The sequence below is a fragment of the Macrotis lagotis genome, chromosome 3 (genome assembly GCF_037893015.1).
Source record: "Macrotis lagotis isolate mMagLag1 chromosome 3, bilby.v1.9.chrom.fasta, whole genome shotgun sequence".
Taxonomy (NCBI): Eukaryota; Metazoa; Chordata; class Mammalia; order Peramelemorphia; family Peramelidae; genus Macrotis; species Macrotis lagotis.
In genome coordinates this window covers 40,589,154-40,601,798 of record NC_133660.1, presented here as the reverse complement: position 1 = coordinate 40,601,798, position 12,645 = coordinate 40,589,154, and the positions used below count along the sequence as shown (strand labels likewise).

Sequence of the window (12,645 nt, the reverse complement as noted above, 5' to 3'; positions counted from 1 at the left end):
AAGATCACACTTCACCCACCAAGTATATGCCATGAACTGAACTTGGTAAGACTACTATACTTTTACCCTGGCTCTGTAAAATGGACCTGTATTTATTTTTATTCTGGGTCATCTGTCCCTCTCAGTTTCAGGCACCAGTGGTAATAACTTCTACCAGACTCAGGTGTTCAAACAATAGCAGCCTTGGAGTGAAGACACAAGGTAGGATAGTACAGCCAACCACCTTGCCAGAGAAGCCTGGAGAAGACAGGAACTTGGGATTCAAGCCCATTTGTTTTTTTGGAGTTGGAACTGCTGGGCTCTATAGGAACAGGAAGTTGCAACTGGAAGAAACAAGATAGTTCAAAGGAGAAACTCAAATTCGGCATCAAAACTGGCTAACAAAGCCTAGGGAAAAAAAAGAAGCAAATGCCTCTCTCCAGAGAAGAGGTCATATACCAGTTGAAAATGAGAATGAACAGATAACAGCTCTATAGATAATCAGGAAAGGGCAAGAGAACCAAATTGGCTCAACAGATAGGCAACAGTGTGCAGTACAGTAGGGGAAATAGCCCAGAAGATGATACTAGCTGTTTATGGCTGGGTCTAATTTTTCAATTGAGAAAGTAGCCCCCCCATCCAACCCCAGAAGGCCAGCAGATAACACCAACAATGCTTTGGGGGAATAGCCATCAACAGTTTCACAGGCAAAGGAAGGGATCTAGCTATGATACAAACTCAGGAAAACCAGTTCCATGGCTACAGGTATTACTACCTATGTTCCCTGCTACCATCAGCTGCAAGGGAATCTGGGAGAAGCACCCCTCCAATGTATGGGAGTGTTTTCCTTGCTATATTTACCTTGCTATTAGCTAAAGGAAATACTTTTTTTCATTGAATCAATATGTTCTTTGTCTTGCATAATGAAAAAAAATGTTGATGAGGACTCACAAAATGTGGTTTTGAAAACATGACAATTCAAGCACACCTTGAAACTGGGTGGAGCTCCTGGGTAATGGTTCCACATTTAACTGGAAGGAGGGAGGTTCTGGGTTAAATTTAATAAATCTCTCATGAGTCTTTTTTTTTTCTTATTCAAAAAGTGTTTATCTGACACTTAATCTCAGGGTTGAAAGAAAGTTCAAGGTTCAATTCATTCCGGAACAATAATCTCATCTGCTTCAAGACTTCCAGAGAAGGGAAAGCTACTACATCCCATAAAAGTGCATTCCATTTTGTCAAAGTTCAAACTGGTAGGAATTTTTTTTCTTATATCACACCAAAAATATGTTTCCCTAAAACTACCACCCATTGCTCTTATTTATTCCTTCTCAGGTCAAGAAGGACAAGATTAATTCCTCTGCCCATGAAACTCTCAGAGATCATATACCCCACAAGTCTTTTCTTTTCTAAGCAAAACAGCTCCAGGTAACTTCAATCATTCTTCTCATAAAGGATGATCTCGAGCCCTTCACCATTATCCAGGCTGCCCTATTCTCAAGGGCAGTAAATTCATGTAGAAGGTACTGTTGCTTTCAAATGGTAACATTTTGGTGCTCAAAAGGACAGAAAAAAAATTTTGTGTATGAAAAACTGATAAAAATTCACTTGCAAAAAAAAGTTTTATAGATAAAACACAGAGAGACACACACTGTGGAGAAGATAAAATAGAGAACCAGGTCTCTGATTGATGGAGCTGTTTGAAGGAAGAGAAATGACTGAACCTATGGGGCACTGTGGTCCATCGGCTTATTTGCATGAGACTGTTTTCAGAGTCCTAAGGGTTATAACTGACAAGATTATAAATCAAATAACTTTAGAAACTACAGAAAGATTAAAGACCCAATAGAAATGTGGATTTCAGGAGTTTTGCATCATATGAGAAAAATGAATGACTGTCCACCAGATCTAATTTGAGGCATAAGAAGGTAAAAGAGTCACAAAGAAGTCAAAGAGATGAAAAGCTTTTCACCTGTTTTTCTATTAGCTCTGCTTCAAGAAGGCAACTGCATGGTACAATGGATAGAGTACCCCCCCCCTTTCCTGGAAGACTCATCTTCTTAAGTTCAAATATGACCTCAGACACTGAGCTCTGTAAGTCACTTAATGCTATTTGTTGCAGTTCTTCATCCATAAAATGAGCTGGAGAAGGAAATTTCAAATCATTCCAGTAGCTCTGCCAAGAAAGTACCAAATCTGGCCTCAGACATTTAATAACTGTGTGACCCTGAGCGAGTCACTTAATAGCGTCTGCTTCAGTTTTCTCATTTCTAAAATGAGTTGAAGAAGGAAATGGCATAGTACTCCAAGAGAATCTCAAATGTGGTCATAGACTATTTGTGCCCAACCTGTGTTAGAGCATTCTAAGCTCCTATTGGTCTGAATGGCCATAATCAGACCAATTGTAATTTGTCTCAAACTTAGTGATGTCATTTTGGTCTTCTTTGATAATGAAAGACAAGAACCAACCAACCAACCAACCAATGAAGAAGGAAATGGCATACTACTCCAATCCCAAATGGGGTCATGAAGAGTTAGTTATAAAAAAAACCCCCAAGATTTCAAGGAAGGAAAGTGACTTAATGGATAGAGCACAGGAGTCAGGAAGACCTGAGTTTGAAGCCAGTCTCAGAAACATACTTGCTGTGAGACCCTGAACAAGTTACTTAACCTCCATTTACTTTAATACTCTAAAGAAGGAAAGGATTCAGCTAGATGTTACAGGATGGAGCAGCACTATCCTTGAAGATGGGAGGACAAGAGTTCAAATTCAGCCTCAGTCAGACTCTTACTAGCTGTGTAATCTTGGACAAGTAACTTAAATCCTGACTGTCTCACACCAGGGCCATCTCCAGTCACCCTGATTCATATCTGGCCTCTGGACTCAGATAGCTCTGGAGGAGAAAGTGAGGTTGTTGACTTAGCACAGCCCCCCTCACTCAAATCCAATTCATGTGCTTGTCATTACATCCCCTCCCTGATGTCATGGTCTTCTTCAAAAATGAGGACAATCCTAGAAGAAGGAAACGGCAAACTAGAATCTTGGCAAAGAAAACCCCAAATGAGATCACAAAGAGTTGGACATGACTGAACTGAATGAACAAAAAACTACTTTAAGAAGAGGCTTAGAGATGATTGAACAAAGCAGAATCCCACTGAATGAAAAGCTTTCTGGTTTTGTATTCCTTGCCCAGGGAGACAACATGAGTTTTTCAGTTCTTTGGTTTAAGGAAAATGCTTTTACTATAACAGCACAATATTTTCTTAGCATCCTGTTAAGAGTGGTAGTGTTTTAAAAGGATTATTACTAATTCATCAGCTTAAGATCAGAAAAGGAGATGCTTTGCCCAGAAAGAGAGCACTAAGGACCAGAAGGGAGTCCTTCTTGGATTTTGATTCATGTAAGTTGTTCCTCAAATGACTAAGGAATTATTTCATTTCATAAGTGTGAGTTGCACAAGCAGTGGAAAGAATACAGGACTTGGAATTAGAAAGATTCATCTCAATGAGTTCAAGTCCAACTTCAGACACACAGTAGCTGTGTGACCCTGGGCAAGTCACTTAACCCTATTTGCCACAGTACCTCATCTGTAAAATGAGCTAGAGATGGAAAATGACAACACTTGCCAATACGGCATCTTGCCAAGAAATGACCCAAATTGGGGGTCACAAAGAGACAGACAAGACTGAAACAATTGTTGCAAGAGGCTACAAGGCTTCCCACTTAATATGTCTGCTTGCTAGGGCTTCCACAAGGGTGCCTATTCTCTTACATGGACACTGCTGAAAGGATGACTCAAGCTTATCTGAGGTTTGTGATATTTTGATCATTCTTACACTTGACCTTATTAATTAAGTGAATATTTTGTTTAAGAGTTATAGAGTGGGGCATCTAGGTGGTGCAGTGGATAAAGCACCGGCCCTGGAGTCAGGAGTACCTGAGTTCAAACCCGGTCTCAGACACTTAATAATTACCTAGTTGTGTGGCCTTGGGCAAGCCACTTAACCCCATTTGCCTTGCAAAAACCTAAAAAAACAGTTATAGAGTCATGATGATTGATTTTGAGTAATTCAGAAGTTCACTAGTTGGAGCTCAGGAGCTAGTGTGGCAAGGAAAAGCGAGTGTAGAGTTCCCCATGGGATCCTAAGGAAAGATTATGTTGCAGAAGTATGATTTCTCCTCACTGGGAATGGAAGGACTATGCGTATAAGGGCAGGATGTCATGTGCAAGCCAGCCCAGAGAGTAGAGGAGGTAACAAATAACCCTCCTAAAATATTAAGGGTTAGATCAGATACTCCATCAATGTCTGAACAACTTATTAAGGCTATCACTTCCCTCAATGTAAGTCTAATGGCTTTAGCATAATTCAGACTAAAATCACATTAATTTTTGAGTTGAGTTATCACAGTTAATAATGCTCAAAAGATAGAAAGTTTCCAAAAGAAAATTATAAATATTAAATATGAAAACAAACTCCAAATCACTAATAGTAAGAGAAATACTCATCAAACGACACTGAAGTTTCACTTCATGGCATGTAATTTGGCAAAAGTCAGCAAAAAATAATGAAAAAAGAGAAAGACAACCACATTAATGATAGAACTGTGAAGGTCCACCTATTATAGATATCAATTTGGAATTATTCCAGTAAAGGTCAACCTTTGGCCCAGTAACCCTACTACTTGACATATATCCCAAGAAAATCAAAAAAAGGTGGGGGGGAGTCCAATATTTACCAAAATAAACCTAGCAGCATTCTTTGTCATACCAAAGAATTGGAAACAAAGTGGTTGTCCATCAACTGTGGAGTGGATGAAAAAAATCTATGGAGTATGAATATGAAGAAATATTTTTTTGTGCAACAAAAAATGTGAAATCCAAGAGACTCATATATACATATATATGATCTGATATAGAGAAAAATAAGAACCAAGAGAACAATAAATATATAATATATATATATATAATGACTAAAAGAATGAAAATTAAAAGGGTCCCAAAAGGAAGTCAAACTCTAAGTAAATGAAAACCAAAAAAAAGGTCTTTCAGAATAGATAAAACATATGTTAAGCAGATAAAATATTACATACATGGTCAGATATAGTCTTTTTTGGTTTAATTGCTGTCCTTTAATATTTACAGGTTCAATGAGGGGAGAACTTGTTGAAATAATTATGACAAAAAAGCATCAATAAAAATATTGTTAATCAAAAACATCATATGGTTGACTTATATGGGGTTTACAATTCCCTAAAAAACCTACATCTTTTACAAACTAACTGTTATTTAATCATGTGTCCCCTTTCTTAGACCCGAATTTTGAAAATCTCCCCCACTGGAATTTTCAGGCAGTGTAGATATCCATTTGTCAGATATGTTAGAGTAGGAATCTTTTCCGCTCTGAATTGTAGACAACAGTGGCTGAGTTTCCTTCGAACTCTATAATTCTGAGAATGTGGGAAATGAAGAATATGATTGATGAGCATCTCTTCCACTCTGTATAGTCTTGCAAAGATCACTAAAAGTGGCACATTGCCTCTCTGGGAGCCCAATCCACTTAAGAACAATAGAAAGAAATCAACACCTTGGCCAAGTCTGCAAATAGATAATTCATTCTGCACCACTTCAACAACACTCCTTGCCAAAAGGTACTATGCTTCATCATCAGTCCTGGTCATTGTATTAATCTTGGGAGATTTATCCTCACAACAAAACCAAGTTTCTCTCTTTTCAGTTGCCACCCGTTGTTCTTGTTTCTACCCTTTTTGGTTAAACCCAAGTCAAAACTCTCTTCTATGAGATGCTTGAATATTACTATCACATTGGACTCAAGATGCAGGATGAGATAAGTGTTTTTAAATAAGGTCAATGTGTGTATTTGCTCTTCTTGACATCAAATAATTGAGATATAGATCTTAATTTTCCTTTCTTTTTTCCAAGGGGAAGAGGGGGAAGGGAAAGACAGAGCCAGAGAGAGGGAGAGAGGAGAAAAAAAAGAGTAGAGAATAGAAAGCATCAAAAATCACCAGCATGGCTTTCAAAGTTACATGTTAAAGTTAAATGTTCAAAAAGAAAAGCAAACTCTATATAATTTCATTAACTATTTACAATATATAAATAATGACTTTAATCAGTGTTCAGAATTTTTTAAAGAAAAATAATTGCTACCATGTTGTACCCCAAATCTTCAGGTTCAACAAAAAAGATCTTCATACAGAATGAACTCAAAACCCTTTGCCCTTCTTGCTTGTTGCCCTCCTCTGGATATTTTGCAGCTGATAAATGTCCTTGCTAAAAATGCACACAGAAATGAACACAATAATCAGAATGTAATCTGATTCTGATGAGGAAAGGGTACAGGGAAACTGCTGCCTGGAAGCTCTGCTTTTCTAAATGCAACCCAAGATCAAATGAAACTTTCAAACATAAGCCTGAAGTTCAATAAAACTCTCGTAAGTACTTATCATTTCCACATCATAGAGGTTAGTAACATGGCATCCCAGCAACTGGAAAAGTCACATAAAATTTTTGGATCTTCCATTTGTACCAAAAGAAAGAAGTCTGATTTTTTTCTGGGGGTATTTACTACTAGTTTACTATTAGTCCTTCATATGAAAGAGGACCACACTAACCAATCAAATGATTGTGGCATGAGTTGCACAATTATGCTTATTATAGTGAGGCTATGCTGTGCAAGGCACCTTTCCCACTCACCTTTACTAGAATTGTTCCACCCCATGGCCTGGTTGATAAGAAACAGGACTATTGGAATTGTTCTGGTTTCTGCAGGAGTCTCTTGGCCTTAAGTTGGTTTCTCTTCCTAAGGGCACTACAACTCAACAAAAATGATGGGCAAGAACCAATCTGTGATACTTGAGACTAAATGTGATAAATCAGAACCTATCTCTTGATGAACTAATCATCAGTGTAGTCATTCCTCTCAGACCTTCCACCTTTGAGCTATTCATCAGTATGTCCATTTTGGTAAAAATCTACAGCACACTACTAACACTGGACAATCACCAACATGTGATATTTGGCCACAGAATGCAACATTCTAATAAAACCTAACTTGTTTCGCCATGGACTAATCATACTTAAGTGCAAAATTTGGGTTAACTATTTTTCATAGGCTATGTTAAATAAAAACATTTTCTCTGTGTTGTCTGCTAGCCTTTATGAGCTGACTTAGGCTTCCACAGAACTCCCCCAAAAATTCCGATTTAATTTCACATGCCGACCCACAATACATTGTAACCAGAAACTGTGATGGGGTAAGTCATCATGTGGAAAGGATAACTATATTTTTCAAATTTCTGTCTTAATACATCTCCTCCATCTTATACTTATGAAATTGATTTTTGAGCCCCAAGTCTGACTTTACCTTTACCCTTATATTTTTCTACCTCACTATTTATCTACTCTGCCATTTCAATTTCAAATATCATTCTATTTGACAGAGAAAAAAGAAGGAAAATAAAAGTTGTCTCTCCATTGTCCATGACTCTATCCATCCTTCCTTTCTTTTCTCCTCTTTTTTAAAAATACATTATACTTGAAAAAAATTAATTTTAGGTGTTCTTAATATTCCTTTCCACCTTTGCCTCCTCCTGAAATTTAGCGTTCCTGATATTGTTCTGACAGCAATGTGTCATGCTTCTCTATATAAGATAAGGGGTTCCCAAACACACACATACACACCTAAGTCAATGTAGTCACAGAAAGCCAAGAATGAAAGTGAAAGATATCAATAGGGTAAAAAATGAATCTATTCGTGCATTTTACAAGCTGCAAATAACTTTCTGATTGAATCAAGAAAGCAAAGAGGAAGCGGTCCTGGCCGAGGACAGCGGCGGATTTGGCAGCCGGAGCTGGGTGTGGGACCAACCAGCAGGAGGAAGGGTCTCGTCATGGCAGATGATTTGAAGAAATTCCTGTACAAAAAGTTACCAAGTGTTGAAGGTCTTCACGCCATTGTAGTTTCAGACTGAGATGGAGTGCTGGTTATCAAAGTGGCTAGTGATAATGCTCCAGAGCATGCTTTGACACCTGGTTTCCTGTCAACTTTTGCACTTGCAACAGACCAGGGCAGCAAACTTGGACTTTCAAAAAATAAAAGCATCATTTGCTATTATAACACAAAGCAAGTAGTCCAGTTCAATCAGTTGCCATTGGTGGTGAGTTTCATAGAAAGCAGCAATGCCAGTATTGGACTGATTGTCAGCCTAGAAAAGGAACTTGCCCCCTTGTTTGAAGAATTGAGAAAGGTCCTGGAAGGTTCTTAACCTGACTAAGGCCTAATTAACCATGGCCATGTTGTGGTCCCAGTGAGTCCAGTCCGGCAACCTTGACTTCTTCAAGTAATGTGACTCCACACACACAGAAAAGACAACTTCCCCACCTTAGATTGAAGAAGTTTGTATTTATTATTTCTAAATCAGTGGACTGTTGTGTTGGGTTTTAGGCTCAATTCTTCTCTAGTATGATTTCTGGGGAGACCACTAAAATGGGTCATATCTATCACAGCTCCCATGGAGTTTAACTCAGCCATCAGTGAGGGATGAGATTCTTATCCAGTGCATCAGAATCACAATGTAATTCGTGATCCATGAGCCCCCTAAGGCTCCCCTGTTATGTACAGTCCATGCTGGCTTGCAGTAGGCAGGCCCTGCTCTGTATAGGCTATTGCTTTGTTGTGAATAATAGAGAACTTATTTTTGTGTGTGCTGTATTGTTGTATGTTTGCCCTGAGTGAGAGGAAGAGAGTCCTAACAGCAGTAATAAATCAGTACAATCACAAAAAAAAAAAAAAGAAAGCAGCAATGCAACTAAGAAAACAAATGAGCCATCCTTTTAGAAGCTTCAACGAGTTAAGTTTAAGAGTTGATTGCAAGTCAGGTGAAGTGGGTTGGAGGAGTTGGGAGGGGGAAGATGGAAAAGACAATAAAAACTGGACCTGCCTTAAAAATAGATTTTGTTACCTGTATCTTATTATGCTATCCTAGGTTGGGGGGAGGAAAAGGTGGGAGGAAAACAACTTTACAAAAATGAATGCTAAAAACTATTTGTAAATATAACTGAAAAAAATAAATGTAAATAAATAAAAAAAATTATATTGATTTTGGTTTTTTGGTCTACTCTATATACTGAACATATATAGATAAAAAACAGATAGGTTGAATTCATCCCATCATTCACCTTGTTTTTTTCTTTCCTTCTTTCTTTTTTTTTTATTTATTTTGTTTTTGTGAGGCAGTGAGGTTAAATGACTTGCCCAATGTTACACAGTTAGGTAATTATTAAGTGTTTGAGGCTAGATTTGAACTCAGGTCCTCCTGACTCCAGGGCTGGTGCTCTATCCACAACACTCCCTAGGCACCCTTATCCATCTCATTCTTAAAGAGTTTCAAAAAAAATTTAAAAAATTTTTTTAAAGTTTTCTCTCCCTCCTAGGCTGGTTTCTGCTATAGAATGTTAATTCATGAGATGAATGAATGTACGAATGAATGAATAAATGAATGAATGAATAAGCTTTTATTAAACAGCTAGTGTTAAGGCATAATGCCAGGTATACAGAGACAAAACAGCCCCTGTCTCAAGATGTTTAAAGGAAAAAGACATCTTGCACATATCGAGGGATGTACAAAATAAATCCCAATCAATACAAAGTAACCTGATTAGAAGCAGGGAGGAAAAAATCTAGTTTCCAAAGGAGCAAAATGTCAGGAACATCAAATCATAAAGCTAGGGCCCTTAAAAGTCAAACTAATAGGTGTCAATAGGCTATTATTCACAAAGGATTATGGGAGAAAACTTCAAGTAGTGGAGCAAATTACAGATTTCAATCTTTATCTTCTTTTCACTTACCATTTATCTGTCTATAGTCAGTCAATGGACTAACACTGGAGTTATCATTTAATGTTTTATATACTTTGAAGCGTTTTTAGAGAGAAGACACTTTTATCCTTACCAAATATGTTTCTTAATCACATCTCAAAAACATTTATCCCTTAAGTAAAAAGAAAATATACTTGCAAAGTGGTGAGACACATAAGTAGATGTGTGATCAATTCTTTTTTCTTGTATTTATTTGTTTTTAAATTTATGAAATAAAACAAGCATAATCATGCTAAAAATGTGATTGCACATGAAAACTGCAATCTATTATGCACTTTGCTGTTCCTTTCAAAAATATAATAGTTATCATAATGATAAATTCTTGTTGACTAATATGTCACCCAAAATACCCTATTAAAGAACCAATTCATTCAACTGAAAATAAATTCTCTACATTTTCTTTCATTGAGAGAGAAGTTCCCAATTTAGGTATAAAAATGACTCTCCATCTTGTAACATATCCCAATACCATTTCTCTCCTAATCCAATTGTTGAACCGGGTACACTCGCATTACTTTACAAGCTGACCCAAGTGCCTTATAATCAATAACTGTCTTCACTGCACAGGGAAAGGACCTGAAAAGTGAAGCAATTTTCTAAAGGTCAAATGGCAATTCAAGGAAGGATTCCTCTCCAAAGTCTGATATTCATGGTTCCCTATCCACTTATCCAGCCTCAGAAACACTGTTTAAATTCGGTAAATGCAGTTATGGCAGAAAACAATTGCAGATTCCTCAACAACTTAAGCCCATGTTAGTTTTAGGAACAAGAAGATATAGTTTAACAGCCTTACTAAGAAAGGTAGTCTTTCAAAACCCCCCTTGATTAGGTACCACAGTCAAAACTTAGATCATAATTTGCATCTCAATTTCCCAATGAAGAGTTGCCAACATGTAAATGGATACCAACTAGTTCATTAGTTTCTGTCTTCCACTAATAGCACCGGCCATCTTGTATACAAAGAATTCTCACAAAATCCAACAATGAACAGAATTAATAAGACACAATGGATCCACAGAGGAGGGAGACCAACCTCCAAGAATCTTTTAGTGCCTATTGACTCTCTTCATTGGGGGTTCCCTTCAAAAGCAGCAGGGGCTTGGCAAGCAACAGATGGGAAAATCAAAATCTAGACCCATCCTAGCACCCCCTACTGGAGGGGGGGAAATAAGAAAAAAAGAAGCTTAGCAAAAGAAAAAGTAAATTTTAAGAGAAATTACAGTGTTCTCTGTTAAAAATTCTGAATCCTGAAAAGTCCAAGACAAGATCCAACACTTTGCTAAAATAAATGTATAATTGATTCAATGTAAATATAAAGAGTAATAAAAATAAAGGCTATGTAATTTTAATTTTATGTAATGTAATTTAACCAAGCTTGCCACTAGTGAAGATCCTACAATTTGTACCAGTCTGCAGTGGTGTGAGATAATAGGAGCTAAGTATAGGAGAATTTGTCCAACTCAATGGATGGGTTTGTTAGTTATGGTAAACTTTTTTTCTTTTTTTCTTGGTTACAAGGGATGAGTCACTAGGTAGAGGTGAAAGGGGGATATATTATGAAATAAAGGTAATATAAAAGAAGATAATAAATATTCTAAAACTCCAAATATTCTTGCACACATAATAAATAGAATGCCATTTTACATGATTCTTTAGCACTCTATGGGGAAAGAAGAAGAGAGGGGGATGAAGGGAGAGTAGGAGACATAGATCAGGAAACAGACCACCGGATGGAATCAAGACCTTCAAGTAATATAATCCAGCTACTAACTCTCCATCATCCAAAGATCATGCAGCCTAAGTCAGGAGACAAGGACTAGCCGGTGAAAATTTTTTTCAACCTCAGGATTTCATGAAGATTGCCCACTAAGGTATAAAAAGAGTTACAATCTGGGTCAATAATAGGAGTGCCACACTGGTAGTCCCCGGGATCATGGATTCCTGAACTACTGAAGCATACATCACAGAAACCATGATAGTCCAGTGATATGAAAAGACCACATATGAAACTATTTTTAGCTCTCCTTGGGGAAAATGGGGATGGAGGGAGATAGGAGTATACACTCTTAAACAGCCTGGATGCAACAATTTCAGGAAAAGGGCAGCAAAATCCTAACCTAATATGGTATCAGGGATAAGAACTAAAAAAAATTTATAGGCAACAGTGGAAACTGCTAGTAGCATGCTGGATAGAGTGTTGGGCCTGGAGTCAGGAAGATCTCAGTTCAAATCTAGCCTCATACAATCACTAGCTGTGTGACCCTAAGCAAGTCACTTAACTCTATGTGCCTCAGTTTTCTCATCTGTAAAATGTTCTGGGAAGGAAATGACAAACCTCTTCAGCAGCTTTGCCAAGAAAATCCCAACTGGGGTCATGAAGAGACAAGCACAAGTGAAAAAACAACTGAATGATGCACAGTGAAAGAGAAGCACCAAACATAACTGTCCCTAGGGATTTAGAATTATATTATATATAGCATATTTCATTTCACAGAGAATAGGACACCTGACTTCAGATCCAACCTTCTTTTATTGATAATACACTATACTATCTCCATGCCTTCCATGTGCCAATCAAATCTTCCTAAATTATAAAACTACCACAGTGTATAGCCGCACACAGGAGAAGGAAAGAAGGAAGGAAAGAATAAGCATTCATTTAGCACCTACTATGTGCTAGTTTTTTTATAAGTATTATCTCATTTGATCCTTACACAACTCAGAGACATAGGTACTACTATTCTTATCCCTATTTTATAGTCAAGGA

At 37.4% G+C, this 12,645-nt stretch overlaps 1 protein-coding gene and 1 pseudogene across 1 annotated transcript in view; one reads left to right on the top strand and one right to left on the bottom strand.

Moving 5' to 3' along the window:
* FRAS1 (Fraser extracellular matrix complex subunit 1) overlaps window positions 1-12,645 on the bottom strand; it is a 502,816-nt gene that overhangs the window by 427,256 nt on the left and 62,915 nt on the right. The gene's annotated exons all lie outside the window — the stretch shown is intronic.
* On the top strand, window positions 7,892-8,602 carry LOC141517506 (ragulator complex protein LAMTOR3 pseudogene; annotated as a pseudogene).